This window comes from Manacus vitellinus, unplaced genomic scaffold, assembly GCF_001715985.3.
Source record: "Manacus vitellinus isolate BGI_N305 unplaced genomic scaffold, ASM171598v3 scaffold_51_pilon, whole genome shotgun sequence".
Taxonomy (NCBI): domain Eukaryota; kingdom Metazoa; phylum Chordata; class Aves; order Passeriformes; family Pipridae; genus Manacus; species Manacus vitellinus.
Window position 1 is genome coordinate 731181 of NW_021940620.1, and position 14447 is coordinate 745627.

Genomic DNA, 14447 nt, shown 5'->3' on the forward strand with positions numbered 1-14447 from the left:
CATTAAGAGTGTGAAAATCCGGGATGCCGGAATAGTTGGATATGATTAAAAATTCAGGTGTTTAGTTCATTGTAGAATGGGAAATGCTGTCTACAGTTCTAAATGTAGGGTCTGCCTGTACATCAGTTCTTGAACTGGAGCAAACATCTCTATAGTGTAAAACTTTTCTGCTGTTGAAATAATTTCTCAGATGACCCCACCAATCAGCTTTCCAAGTTCTGTTTTTCATTTGAGTGAAACTTTAATTTAGAAGTAAAAATAATTTTCATGTTATCAAAGGTTTCCTCTGCTTTTGGACGGGCAGAAATCCCCCCAGTACACACAGAAGTTAAATGTCTGAACCCATGGCTGGATTCCCACGTGTGCTGTGAGCACAGACCCACAGCAGATGGGGGTTTGCAGGAGGCAGCTGCACTTCACCCTCCTGCTCCTCAGGGACTGGGGGAGCAGCCAAAGCCACCTCAGGAGCTGGCCTGGGACAGGGGGCAGTGACAGGAGGGGGAATCGGCCTTTCCCAGAAGCGGAAGGCAGAGGATTCTCTGAATCCTGAAATCGCTGCCTCGGAACCGAGTGTTTCCCCAGAGGTGCTCTGTGCAAATCTGGGATTCACAGCGGTGGAAAAAGCAGTGAGAGGCTGATGGAAAAGAGGTGACACACAGAACAAGGTGGGCCATTTTTGGCCAGTGCACAGCAAAAATTATAGCCATTCACTGGGAGCTGTTCCTGCCCAGAAGGACAACAACAGCTACTTATTTCTGCCTGTTAACAGCTGGGCTTTCATCTTCCTCCTGCAAAGTGAGCCATTCTTTCCTCCAGATGGAAGGTTTAATAACTTCTGCCTTGCTTGGGCACTAGGATGTCATCTGGTGTGTTTTCTAAAGCATCCCCTTTGTAAGGCTTTTAAAACCTATTTTTATATTTGTTCTTTGATGTAACTTTTTTTTTTTCCACCAAGCTCACGATACATGAAAGGCAAAAAAAAAAAAATAGGTACAGTAATTACCAACTGAGAACATCTGACAGGAAATGACAGGTTCTGTCCATTAAAAAAAACCACAAAGGTTTTCATATGGATTTATACTAATCTCTTTTAACAAATTGTTCTTATTTTAAAGATTTTGCAGCTAACTCGTGTATATCAGAAAACAGCCAGACACTTAGAGAGATCCTTGTCATTATCATCCCTTTATGAAAAATAATAAAAAAAGAGCTTTTTTTGTTTCTAAATGTATTTCATTAAAATGTCCAGCTTGATAAATGTCCTGTAGAGAAAGTGTCTGTAGCCAAGATAATAGTAACCAACTTGTGTGACAATCACTCTAGCTGACAGACAAAAAGTGGAGGATCAGCTGGCAGTGCCCTGGCTCACATTCCCCACAGCTATTATTCACTTTTTCTGTCTGCTTCATCTATTCTTGTTTGCCTGCTTTATATACATTGACTTACTGCCACTATATCTCTTGAGGTGTCTCTTTTTTTTTTTCTCAAAATGGTCAAAATCCACACTTGTCCTTGGTTTTGGGCCATCCAGAACCAGTCTTTATAATTTTCCATGTTGCTATCTTTCAAGCCTTATCTAAAGAATGAATTCATGCTCATGGAGCTCATTGTGCCTTAATGTTTATTGCTTCTTTTCATGGTAGAGGAACTGAAATGTGGTATCAACATCTAATTGCAAAAAATCCTTTAAAATTTTTGATAACCATTCTTTTCTTAACAGTTACCTTCAGGTTATAGAAGTGTCTTCAAGAGAGCATCACTACCATAATGTGGTGCAGTAGTGGAGCTTTCTTGTTGGGTTTTTCACTTTGAGGTGTTGTATGTGACGTTATCCAGCCAGGGCAGCTCCTTGGAAGTCTGTAAGTGCTTTCCCAGAATGTTGTACTTTTAACAGAAATCCATTTGCAGTATTTGAGCAGCATGTACAATGTGGCTTTTTTTTCCATCCCTGCCATTAGCAGAGAGGAAAAAAAAATATATAATATATATATGTAAAACCAAATCCAGCCTTATTGTTCTCCATCCTAAATTCCCATCCTGCTCAGAGGGGGCTCAGCAGGGCCAGTAGCAGGAGCTGACCTGTTAAACTCAGCCTAGCAAGGCTGAGTCCTGGCTCTGGGATTCTGCATGGAAGGGCAATTGTAGGGGAAAGCAAAGAGGGCGTGTTGCTGAGAGCAGCAAAACACCTTTGCAGCCACATTGGCAGCACTTGATGGCCCAAGGAAGGGTCACTGAGGGCTGGAGTGGGGCAGGGGGAGAAGGTGCTCTGTGCAGGGACAGGGGTGACAGGGACAGGGGTGACAGGTCCTGTGCAGGGACAGGGGTGACAGGTCCTGTGCAGGGACAGGGGTGACAGGGACAGGGGTGACAGGTCCTGTGCAGGGACAGGGGTGACAGGTCCTGTGCAGGGACAGGGGTGACAGGGACAGGGGTGACAGGTCCTGTGCAGGGCACAGGCAGCCCCCAGCTCTGTACTCTCTCTCCCTGCACAGCAGCACTGACCTGGGAGGGACATCCCTGAAAATGGCCTTCCCAGAAGACAGACTGTGGAACCTACACCACCTCCAATGTCTTGGGGCCCAGAACAGCAAATCTGGTTTCTCTCTGAGCCAGCCTCACCTTTCCCTCCCACAGTTCCTGGTGTGGTGTCACCCCTCGACTGTCCCGTTTCACACCCATGGTTCCTCCCCCTCACAGCCCAGTTCAGGTGGGGCTGTCTGGATGATGGGACTGTCTGCATTGTTTCCCTGCTTGTTTCAGCTCTGAACATTTGATCCCAGCTCCCACTGTGGTGGTGGTTATCCCTTCCCCATTGCAACACTGATAATTTTCTGAGCTTTGGCAGAAGATCTGCAGCAGCCTGTTTGTAGAAATGAAGCTCCAAGAAGAGCCCCTTCCATCCTAACCCTTCCTGCCCTCCCTGCCCAGTGCCTGCTCCCAGCTGTCTTGCTCTTTTAAAAAGGCCTCAGGCAAGTGAAATCTCAGGAGACAGGGCTGCCCAGGCTGAGGTAACACTGCCTGTCTAGTTTGCCAAATTAGTCTGTAATAATTACATTCCTAAACTGGTCCGTTTTCATGGTTAATTTGGCTGGCAGAAAATGAAGAAGCTATTTTTGCAGCATATATGCACCATATGAATATAATTACTTGGAAACACTGCAGACTCCAGGACTGAATGCTTTTTAAAAAAACGTTCTGATGAACATGAGCAGCCTGTGCTGTTTGCAGTTGCCTGGGTAACTGAGATCAGACCTTTACCTGCCTCATTCTGGTACCCACGGAGGAATATACACTAATTCTGATGTTTGGGCTCTACCCTAAAGTATTTTATGGAGATAGGAAAGGTCAAAAAACATCTTTAAGCCTGCCCTTACTGCATGCATCAGAGACAATGATCGGGCAATTGATCCCTTTTGCAGGAGAGCTGGGGCTGACTGGAATATAAAGGAGTTGGTTCCCTTGGCTTCTGCATCTGATTGCAAATTGTGTCCTGTGCTGACGGACACGAGGCACCGAGGGGGTCTGCCCTGGGCCGGGCTGGGCTCTCAGACACAGCTCTGACCCACACTGGGGGCTGCAGAGTGTTCCCAGCCCTGCGGGACCCTCCGGGGCTGTGGGACCCTCCGGAGTCCAGCCCTGGGTCCGGCCCGTGCCCAGCTGGCTCTGCAGGGCACTGCCCACCCTGGCAGTGCAGACAGTCCCTGTATGTGGCTCTGCAGGGCACTGCCCACCCTGGCAGTGCAGACAATGTCTGTGTGGCTCTGCAGGGCTCTCCCCTCCTGGCAGTGCAGACAGTGCCCATGTGTGGCTCTGCAGGGCTCTCCCCTCCTGGCAGTGCAGACGATGCCTCTGCTCCCACCCGCTGCTTCCCGAGGGAACACATCTCTGGGCGACCCCATGAGCTGCCTGAAATCTCCGAAGGACTCGTGTCCCAGTAACCTTGGAGACCACATTCCTCCTCCTCCTGCTGCAACCAAAGCGGTGGCAGCGAAGTTCGGTGGCTTTGGGGGGTGTTGCCAGGCTGATTTGTCTGGAGGTTTGGAAAAGGGGGGGATTTCGGGGGGAAAGGGCACGGTATTGGGATGTGCCAGGTGTGGTACCAGGAATGGCAACCCCCCAATGTTGAGCTGTGTTATGCTGCATATGGCTCGTACAAAGACAGGAGAGAGACCATGCAGGGAAGGGACTGTCCATAAATCCCACTCCTGCCAGGGGTGGAAAAGATGGATAACCATTTTGAGAAATATTAATTTAAATTTTACTTTATCTTGTTCCTAACTTGTCATTTTTGTCTGAAATGAAAATGCTGGAGTATTATGAGCTATAAACAAGCTGGTTTTTTCGTGTGGAAAAGTCAAAGAAAATCATTATGCAACAATTATGCCAGAATAGGCTATACTGTTAGAGCTTAATGGTACATCTCCCTGTGTTGACAAGTTAACTGGCTGCCAAATAGACACAGAGGCCCTGAAGTTATTGCTGCTTCTTTCTGCTGCAGGATATCTCACAAGGGGGTTTCACAGATGAGAACTGAGAATATGAAGTGGATTTTAAAATACTTTATTTTTTCAACAGTAGGAGAAGTGAGCAGAGAGCCTCAGATTTTTCTTCTAATTCAATCCACAAGATTTCAATCTGCTACTTAAGACTAAAATCCCTTTCCTCTAAACAAATCAAGAGAACAGTAACTCTGAATCATTCTTATCTGCAGCTTTTCCTAGCTGCTTGATCTGTCATTTAACCTGGCATTTTTGTTAAGTGCCATTTTCCATCTGTATCTGTAAAACTGTGACTGTGTTTTTCAAGTTATTTCAATCAGAGAGCTTGAGGAAAGTCATACTGGATAACATGAAAAAAGATATTCTCTTTTCCCAGGAGGATGAACAGTGTCCATGTATGACATAAATCTACTGAGACACAAATCTTCGTGTCACAGACCCGCCTGGGTGTCACCCCTGTCATCTTCCCTTACACACAGGCAAGTGCAATGGAGTTTTTGCTTAAAAGGGCCATTACTGAGCCTTGTGTTACATTTCAGAGCAAAGAAGTTCTGTGCATCAGAGCAGCATGGATGAATGCCCTGAGAGATACTCAGGAGAATGGAGTGGCAGCAGCTCCAAAGATTGACCTGCTGGCAAGTTCCCTTCCATTGCTCAGAACCCCCTTCTTCCTCTGCTCCTCTGAGAACTAAATAGGGAGCACAGGTTTCAGAGAGGAAGCAGGACAAGGTCAGGAAAGCTGCTGTGGCCAATCTGTATCTTAGTTTCTCATCTCTGTTCAGTGTTCTGATCCCTGCAGCCAACAGGAGGGAGTGTGTTCTCAGTGATCCCCACCAGGGCAGCAGTTTGCTGAAACCTGTGCCCCAGAAACACTGCTGTAGACTCAGCCTCTTGGCTTTACCTTTCTTCTGAGCACATTTGGGCTGCTGTCAGGTGAATGATGGTGAGGGACTAAGGTAGGACAGATTCCTTCAGAAATCCCTCCTTGGGAAGGTGGCAGATTGTCAGGAACTTGCCTGTGACTCCATCCTGGCTCTGTTGCAAATCTGCCCAGGAGTTCTCAGCAAGAGCCACACGTTGCCAAGAACACTTGAAAATAAGGCTTAAATTATAGTTTCCTGATGTCCTGAAATGTCTGGCAGTAAGTCCAGCTGAAAGCACAACCTGTGCAGTCAGAGGTGGCCCTGCAGTGCCCTGTGAGCTCTGGGGCTGACCTGGAACACCAGGAGCTCATCCCAGCACAGAGTGCCAAGCACACCAAATGCTGCTGCTGGGCTGTGACAGGCACTGCTGTGCCCTGGGGGCTCAAACACGAGCCCCTGCCCAGCCACGTTCACAGTGACCTGAGCAAGGTCTGACCCCCAGGGCTCTGCAGGGCAGGTGCTAATGGAGAGCTTTGGGAGTTTGCTCTGGCAGTGCCACCAGCAATTTTTTTGTTCAAATGTGTTGCTTGGCTACAAGTCCTTCTTTCCTTTTGAAAGCTCACATAAAAATCTAAACCAACATCTCTGGCAGTGTTGGCTGCTGAAAGAATATATTGCTTTGCAATCAGGAGCTTGAAAATGAAAATGTCCTATAAAGCTTTGCTTCCTTGCCACTTAGCCTGTTCAAACCCTTGTGCCACCCTTTAAATAAAACCCAATAATAAACCCCAGCTGCAATAATTGATGCAGAAAATCACACAGCATAGCATTCTGTATTTATTGTCTTTTAGTGGCACAGACACTGTTAGTTTTAGTGGACTTGATAGCAGTTCTTCCAAGTAAATAACATAACTGCATCATGGCTTCTTGCTCTCCTTAACCTTTAACCTGACTTTGCCATCACAATTTTTTAACATGGGCTGTCTTAAAAGGACTGGCTCCTTTCCATCAGGGTGTGCTGGGCAGTGAGGAGGCAGAGGACAGAACACACCAGGATGGCCACGGCTGGTTCCTGCCTGACCAGCTGGGGATGTTCAAGGAGCAGAGGAAAAGGTTTCTGCCAGGAAATGATGAGAGTTGTGCTGCTGTACTTTGAATAATTTATTCAATAGGCCTGAGTGTGGCTGTGGCTCTTGTTTGCTGACAGTCAAACAACAGCTTTAAACCCCTGAACTATTTGTTTGGCACTTACTGGGGCGTGTGAGGTTGGCTTCCCTTCTAATCCTTCCCTTCTAATCCTTATCCTTGCTCCCAGTCCTGCAGGACCAGCTCAGCCCCTGATGCAGCTTTGACACCTCAGCTCCAAGGTCCCTTTGGAGCTCCTGTGTCCCTGCTGTGCCCAGGGGGACAGAGCTGGGCTGGCTGCAGCTCCCACAGCTTCTCCCATTGAGCTGGGGTCACCAGTCCTTGTCCAGCCCCACAGAACTGTGGTACAGTGGGAGATGGACCCTCTCAGGCAGAATTTTCACATATCTAAGGGAGTTTAAATGAAAAATTCATAGTCTTGCCTTTGCTGACCAAGCCTATTCAGACCATATTCTGATCCCAATATACACTTTCAGATTGGTTGTGTCCATTAACTGAGCTTTCAGTTAAACCCAGACTTAAATGTTTAGCTGCCAGTTCCAAAAAGGCCTTGGTTTAGTTAAACATAATGAAAATGGTGTCAAAGGAGTTGTGTTAAAGACACTGTTGCACGTAATTTTTGAATGAAAACAAATGTCATACTTTCCTGAATGTTAATTTTGATTAAATCCTTGAATCCAATAAAACTACTCTGAATCACTCTGCTAAAGCTTAACTACTTTGTGTTGGAAACAATGCAGGTGTTCCACTTCTGGTGCAGTAGCTAATTAGTTTAACAGCCCTAAAACATGTAATAAACTGATAATTAAAAATAAGGCCACACCACCCATAACAAACTAGGGACATATGGCTGCAGAAAAGTTTGCCTTTTTAGTCTGTACCTCTCTGGAGCATGAGTGGGTTCTGCAATGCAGAGAGAAAAAAGAGTACATGGTTCCTTCTCCTCCTTTTTCTACTACCTTGTATAACTTCAAGTGGCTCTAAAAAAATAAATATTTAAGTTACTTGAATAAAAGGCTGTAACCTTCAGGTCATGCCCACCTCTCCCACAACACCTGCAGTTTATATTGTGTTTGACTCAGTTGACTGAAGGAAGGAGGGCAGTGTGAAATTGGGGAGATTTCTAGGTATGTTCATCAGTTTAAACTCTGGACATCCACAGTGCTACAGTAATAGTGGATGGGGCTATTTTTCCCAGGATATTTAGGAAATTGTTATTTATCCTTTGCTGGATATTTACACCTCCTAAGTGTAGATACTTAATTTAAAGCATTGACCTTGTAGATTTATTATTTCCCTAGACAGGAAATAATTAGAAGAGACAGGCTCCTTGTGTTATCTCAGACAGATTCTCTCAAATCATCCTTTGTAAGACTCTCACCTTTCCTTTTGGCTAAAGAAAGATGGGAATGTGACTATGGATATTTGGGCAGGGAGTATCTCCCTAGAACTACCCCAATCACACAGAAGAACTGGTATCCTTGTCAACCTTTAGTCTGCACATCTCTGAATTTCCTGGAGAAGTATCTCTGGTGCCTCTGTCCTTGCAGATTTGCAGAACTTGAGTGGACAAGGCCCTGAGAAACCTCCTGTACCTCTGAAGTTGACCCTGCTCTGGCATGGGGGTCTTGTCCAGTGTAAATTATTCTGTGCCTCCAAACTCAGCAGCTCAGGGCATAACCTCACAAGAGTTTCCTTTCAAGCTCTCAATTCAGAACAGGTTCATCCCCTGCAGCAGGAAAATGAAGGAGAATCCATAAATCTTATATGTTTATAAATGATACAACTATTATTCTAATCTTGATAGCAAGAAGTGTTCTCCCAGTGTCTGCCACATTTTCCCTTAGGAATCTCTGGCTTTCACTGTTACTCTTGGAGCTCTCCCCCTTCCTTGAAAGACAAGGTACTCAGAAAGCAGCAAAAATCCCTTATGCTCTTAGTGAGTGAGAAGAGGGAACAATTGAGGATCTGGGGAGGGTTTATTTGCTCTGCATCTGCTGTGCTGTTCTCAGGCAGTGCTTGGATACTCTGGATGAGCACCCAGAGCACAGCAGGGAGCAGGTGAAGGGACCTGGGTGGCTCTGAGGGTGCTGACAGGGGAACACTCTGGTCCCTCCAAATGCACAGTGTGGAGAATGCAGGGGATGCAGGAACACAGGCTGAGAGCACGTGCCCAGGGGACTGTAGATGGCCTGTTAAGTGCTGAGAACACAGTTTAGAGTGTCTCGTTGGAAAGATGTGATTCAGTTGGCACTCATTTCCAGCTTCAGCAGCATGTCTGGAAACAGAAAGCTACTGAGAGTCAAAGCAGGGATCTAGAGAGATGGGAACTGAGAGGGAAAGTACCCATCTGCTGGAGCTGTCAGAATGTGTGAGGTTCCCCAGGGGCTGGATAAATAAAGGAGCTGTCTGGGTGGGAGCTTTGAAAGAAAGCCAGATGGCTGCAGTTGCTTGCAAGAAAGTTGATATGCCAAATAACTTTTTAAATCTCTAATGTGTGAAAAAGGTTTGGCCCTTGACTTCAAAGTGCCAGAGTGCTTGTCACGCTGCCTGGTGCTTTTCTGGCTTGTGTTCTGGCTGTTCTCCCTCCAGCCATCCTGCAAACAGCTCGTGAGGTACCTGCTGCTTATCCTGAGAGCTGCCTGCCAGTCCTGCTGCAAACGCTGGGGCTGTGCTGTTGTTTGGGTTGGCAGCAAATGGAGAGTTCAGAGTTGTGTGGATCTGGCTGAATTGCAAATGGATAATTACATTCTGCCCACCTAAATTTCCCCTTCCAGCTTTTGGAACTCTGCTGCTCAAAGCCCTTATGATGGTGTCACTCTGCTCTTAACTGGTCACCACCTTCCACTGCACAGGAACTGCATTTCAGTGAGGGGTGAGGTGACCTTGTGTGTATTGGGATATCCCCATGGAAAATTGAAAATCCATGTAAAAACTGCAGTTTTCCTGCAAGTCTCATCCCAGCTGCCAATGTATCCCCAATGATATGTTTTTTGTACTATGTGCTTGTAGAGTAGTTGCTTCTAGTTTACCTGGAAATATTAATTTTTTTGAAGTTCTTCTATCACACAGTTACCTTCTGCTGTTTTGGCAATAAGTCTTAGTTACCTTTTTCTTTTTTTTTTTTTTATCATTTTTTTATAATGTGCAAGGCATCACTGGCCTCTATCCTCAGTGTTTAAAGTGACCTGAAATTCAGGGATGAGAAGAGATTGTTCCAGAAGTGGAGACCCCCTGCAGAAGCTCCCAGCATCCAGGCTCTGGCCATGATGTTGAGTCAGAACATCTCATCAGACAAAATGAAGCAGCACACAGGTGGGTAGATCAACATCAGCACAGTCAGTACTGCAGGAGATTTTGTCACCCCAGGGCTGGGCCATCCACATGGTGCCTGAATCCCACTTCCCCATTCCCAGGGCCATCTGAAAGCTGGTGCTGGGAGTGCTGGAGCTCTGAAGTGGGTAGTGCCAGGTGTGGGTATTGAAGGCTGAAATTATACATGTTCTCCTATATTTAACTGTAATTAAGCAGACACTTGAGTATCCATTCATCTGGTTTGTGCTTTTTTAGGCTTGCCACCATTCAGTAAACACATCTTTTTAACTTTAGTCCTCACATAAGGTACATGCACAGGAGTGATTAAAAATGTTAAGCTGTGCAAGGTTGAGTTCACATTAATCTTGTGGAAAATGTGTTTTGATGCCATTTCCACCCTGTCTCCTGCAGCCTTCTCTAAAAATGAAAAAAAAAAAAAAAAGACTGTTTAGGAGAATGTGTTCCTCCCTGGCAAAGAAAAGAAAGAGGAACAAATCCTGTGCAGCACATGGGAGAGCTGCAAACTTGCTCTCAGCTTTTGCAAACAGCACCATAATGAGGCTCCACTTGGAGATCTGTAGTAAAAAATGGTCTGTGATGTTCCTGCCAACAGCACCACGTTCTCTTTCAGGAACCTGGATGGTGTTTGTGCTCTGAGGCTTTGGAAAAACAAACAAGTAGTTGCTTGAGCAATGCAGCTTCCAAAGCCTGGCTTAGGGCAGGAGGGTTCAGGGCTCCTGGTGGGATCAGCCCCTGCAGAGGGTTGGGGGCACTTGCACTGCAGCCCCTCTTTGGGGCACTGCCCCAGGGGGCTCTGCAGACTCTCACTCTTGTTTGCACAGAAGTTGTGGAGTATTATTGTCTGAATTTCTACTTATTTGATTCAAAATTTCTTACTGTGGAAGGAAAAGGGGAATGATGGACAGACTGGTACCTTAATACCCCGTTTCTCTTTGCATCCAGGCTGCAGAGAAATGTTGGCTACAGCAAAGTCTACAGCAGGGCTGAGCAGTAAAGCTGGGTTTGTTCACTCCTATACTTGTTAAGAGGAGTCTCTGCTCCTGGCCCCTCTACAGTGCAGTTTAGTTCAAAGGTACAACTGACTTTGCTTTAGCAGTGACAAATACTAGAAGCCCAGGAAAATGCAGGGTCAGAAGAGATGTGAAATCAATGATACATCTACACTTATTTTGGGAAAGCTACTCTGTTGTGTGTAATATATCCTGAAATATCTTATGGACACTTTAAGACATGCACTTGGCACATGAATTGGTTCACATGTGGTTTGAATGCGGTATATTCCTAATTTTTCTTTAGACAAACTGCAAAAGACAGTGGCAGTGCTGTCCCTGGCTCCTGACACAGTTTGCATCAGTCATTTCATATCTGCAAACCTCACACAGAATAACCACACAGCTCCCATAGGCCTCTCTCATTCTGCACTCAGGACTGTGGTACAGCTGCTGAGGGATTTAATAGTTTTCAAGTGTGGAGGGTTCAGCTGATTTCCCCCAGTGATGGAGCAGCTGCACTGAAGCCAATTCAGCTTCAAGAAAACAGCCCTGAGTGTGACCTGCCTGTGGTTCTTGTAATACTTGGGGCATCTGGGAGTTTTAGTGCTGGGAGCTTCAAAGTACAGCTGTGGAATGGCAAGTGTTTTCACCGTGCTCCAGACAGGGAAAATCATCCAACAAGAAAGGAACAGTGGATGTTCTGCTGCCATTCAGTCACTGTGTGTTATTGGGGTCTGTATTCTGCTCTAGTACTCCCACATTGCTGTCACTTAATTATAGCCCACTCTGCCTTAGGTCTCGTTCAGGTTCCAGGTTATGTTCAGATTTGTTTTGTTTTGTTTCTTCTATTTGTTTGTCCTGCTGCCCTCCTCAGGGCCCTTGGAGTTGTACTTGAGCAGGGGAAGTGTTGATGCTCAACCTCCCACGGTACTTATTTATTCTCTGGGAGTATATTTCTGCCACAGTCTTGTCACCAGATTATGTGATTTAATAGTTTGCAGGACCTGTAATAATGAGGCAAAGTAGAACTGGCCAACATGGTGCATCTTCCATTTCAACCAGTAGGTGAAGCTGAGAACATTTATTGGACAGAATTACTGCCTCCCTGCCATTAATAAAACTAAAGGTTTTGGGTAGTGCTGCACAGTTATTTCTCCCTGTGAATTTATGAGGGCATTTGGGGAGAGCTGTTTTTCTTCCCCTGGTTCCCTGTGCCTGCAGTGAGTGATGGTTGTGCCTGTGAGGAGAGCACAGAGCAAACAGTTCATAACTGAAACTGCCTCCAGGAGAGCTCTGCTGGGCAGCAAAGTGCTCTAATGGAGCAGCAGCCAGGGTGGGCAGGCTGTAAAATAAATGCATTGCTACTTAAAGATTTGTCTGCACTCGCTTTATACCTCACTTGTGCCTGATACAGGAAATATTTGCAGTAGAGGTATTTCTGAGCTTCTTCTCAGGCAGTTCTGCTCATCTTCAGTGTGCTCTGGCAGTCACCTGCTGCCTCTGTGCCTGTCCTGGTAATCCCTGCAGTGCTGCACGGTGAAAACAACCCTAAAGCTGGGCTGTGAACTAGTAAACTTATAAAAGAGATGTCCAGTCCTACTTCTAGTCTTGCACACTGCATAAAAGGAAAGATTCTTACTATTTTTGTTTCTTACACCACATGTACCAGAGAGGAAGTTTTAGTTTCTGTGGTTCAAAAAGGGCACCTTCTAGGTCCATTAAGAAAAAAAAGGGAAGATTTTAATATATTTGTGTTCCTAATCTAAGTCAGTAGAAAAGTGTCTTTTTTTTCTATTAAAATCTGTAGAATATTTCCCTAAGGGCGACAAGATAAATATACTGTTTGCACTAAAACAGTCATTTCTAATAAATGGCCCTGACCTACTTTAATGCTGTTACATGTGTAATTGGGGCAAACTAATGTGTTAATCTTTCTTTAAAAATGGGAGTGGCCTGCAAAGCTGTAAATACAGAAACAAATATATAGGAGATAGAGCCCCAAGTCCACAGTGTCTGCCTGCTGTTTGTCTTTAAAGTGTTGTGCTCTTAAAATTACAGCTGTGAGTTTGTCGGGCTCTGGGACTTGTAAAGTGCTCTGCTGATGTGGGTTAACCCAGCACAGTCTGCACAATTCTACATTTTTACAGGCAATAGTTTAGTGTGGAATCCTGCTGGGATGAAGTGCAAGGCTGGGGCACTGGTTCCTGAAGTTTTGTCCATGCTGGGACACTAACAGTCATTTTTCTGTTTGCAGAATGGGTGGTTCATTTACATCAGCAAATCTTTACAGTGACCACCTGGCTAATGGTTGCAAAACAGACAGAGGCCTTTAAATGAAGTGGTAAAGTATTAAACTACTTCTTGTGCTGCTCTTTTGTTGATTAGAGCCAGAATCATTTGATGTGGAATCATTTAATATGTGAATGCTCTGCCTGTTTATTGACACTGTCACTGCTCACCAGTTCAGTTGTGTCCTGGGTGATAAATTAGGGTTGTACAAACTCCTTGGCACCCCTTTCCACTGAAAAATCACTAAAATGCATTTTCTTTTGTAACCTCAGCTTGTGTGCTGCTGTTCTCTGAGTACCTAAGAACCCTATCTTTGGGTACCAGACCTTGAGAACAGCCTCATGTTGGTTCTACCACTGAGCTCAAGAACCAGCACCACCAGCTGGCAATGACCTTTGCTTGGCAGGAAAAGGTGGAACTCCCTATAGGATAGTCTTGAAATTGGCTTTGTTTCTTTCAAATTTCTGTAGGAAATCACCCTGAGTGTGTCTGTATATGCTGTATAACTGTATTTTATGAAATTATGGGTAATATGTTTTAGAAGAGACCTCGACTTTATTTCTTGGTGTTATAAAATCAAAAATTCCATCAAGCACATCTTAATATTGGAAGAATTTGATAAAAGGATTGGCAAGTGTTACTAGGAAGTCAGGTTATGCAATGTTATGCCCCAGATTAGGAACACTGACACTTCAGTTTTAAAAACAGCTCCCTTTTCTCTCAGCAGGGGCAGTACAGCTCCTTGGGGGAGAGGTCACAATTAGCTCTTGTGAACAAGGTTCTCAGGGTGTAGGCACTGCCTTTCATGCTGGTGTTCCCTGGAGAAGGGGCTCAGGTCTGACAGATTCCTTGGACTGTTGTGTAATGGCAGAATTGACAGATGTGACCTGTGGGTTTTGTCCAAGGGGACTCTACTCCTGCAAATAGTTTCTTTTGCAGAATTCACATGACAAGTAACAAACCATGTCTTGGGGCTCTGCAGTGCAGTGAGGAATGAAGAGATGCTGTACCAGACACAGAAACAGATGATTTTGCCGAAAGACTTTGTCTTCTGCTGCCAAGAAAAGCTGTGAAATTGCCATGCAGGAGCTGCAGGGTCAGCCTGGTGCAACAGCAGCTCCAGTTTGGGGTTGTGTTTAACCTTCACCCACTCACGTTATCCTGAGGGAGCCGCAAATGTGGCACCGTCACTGCAGGGCTGGAACTCCCAGCACCCCTGTTTGGGTATTTATAACTTCACTGTGTGTGAGGGAGTGAGGAGGGACAGCAGGAGCAACACAGCACTCAAGGCAGAGACAGTAATTAAGAAGTAGAAAAGAAGG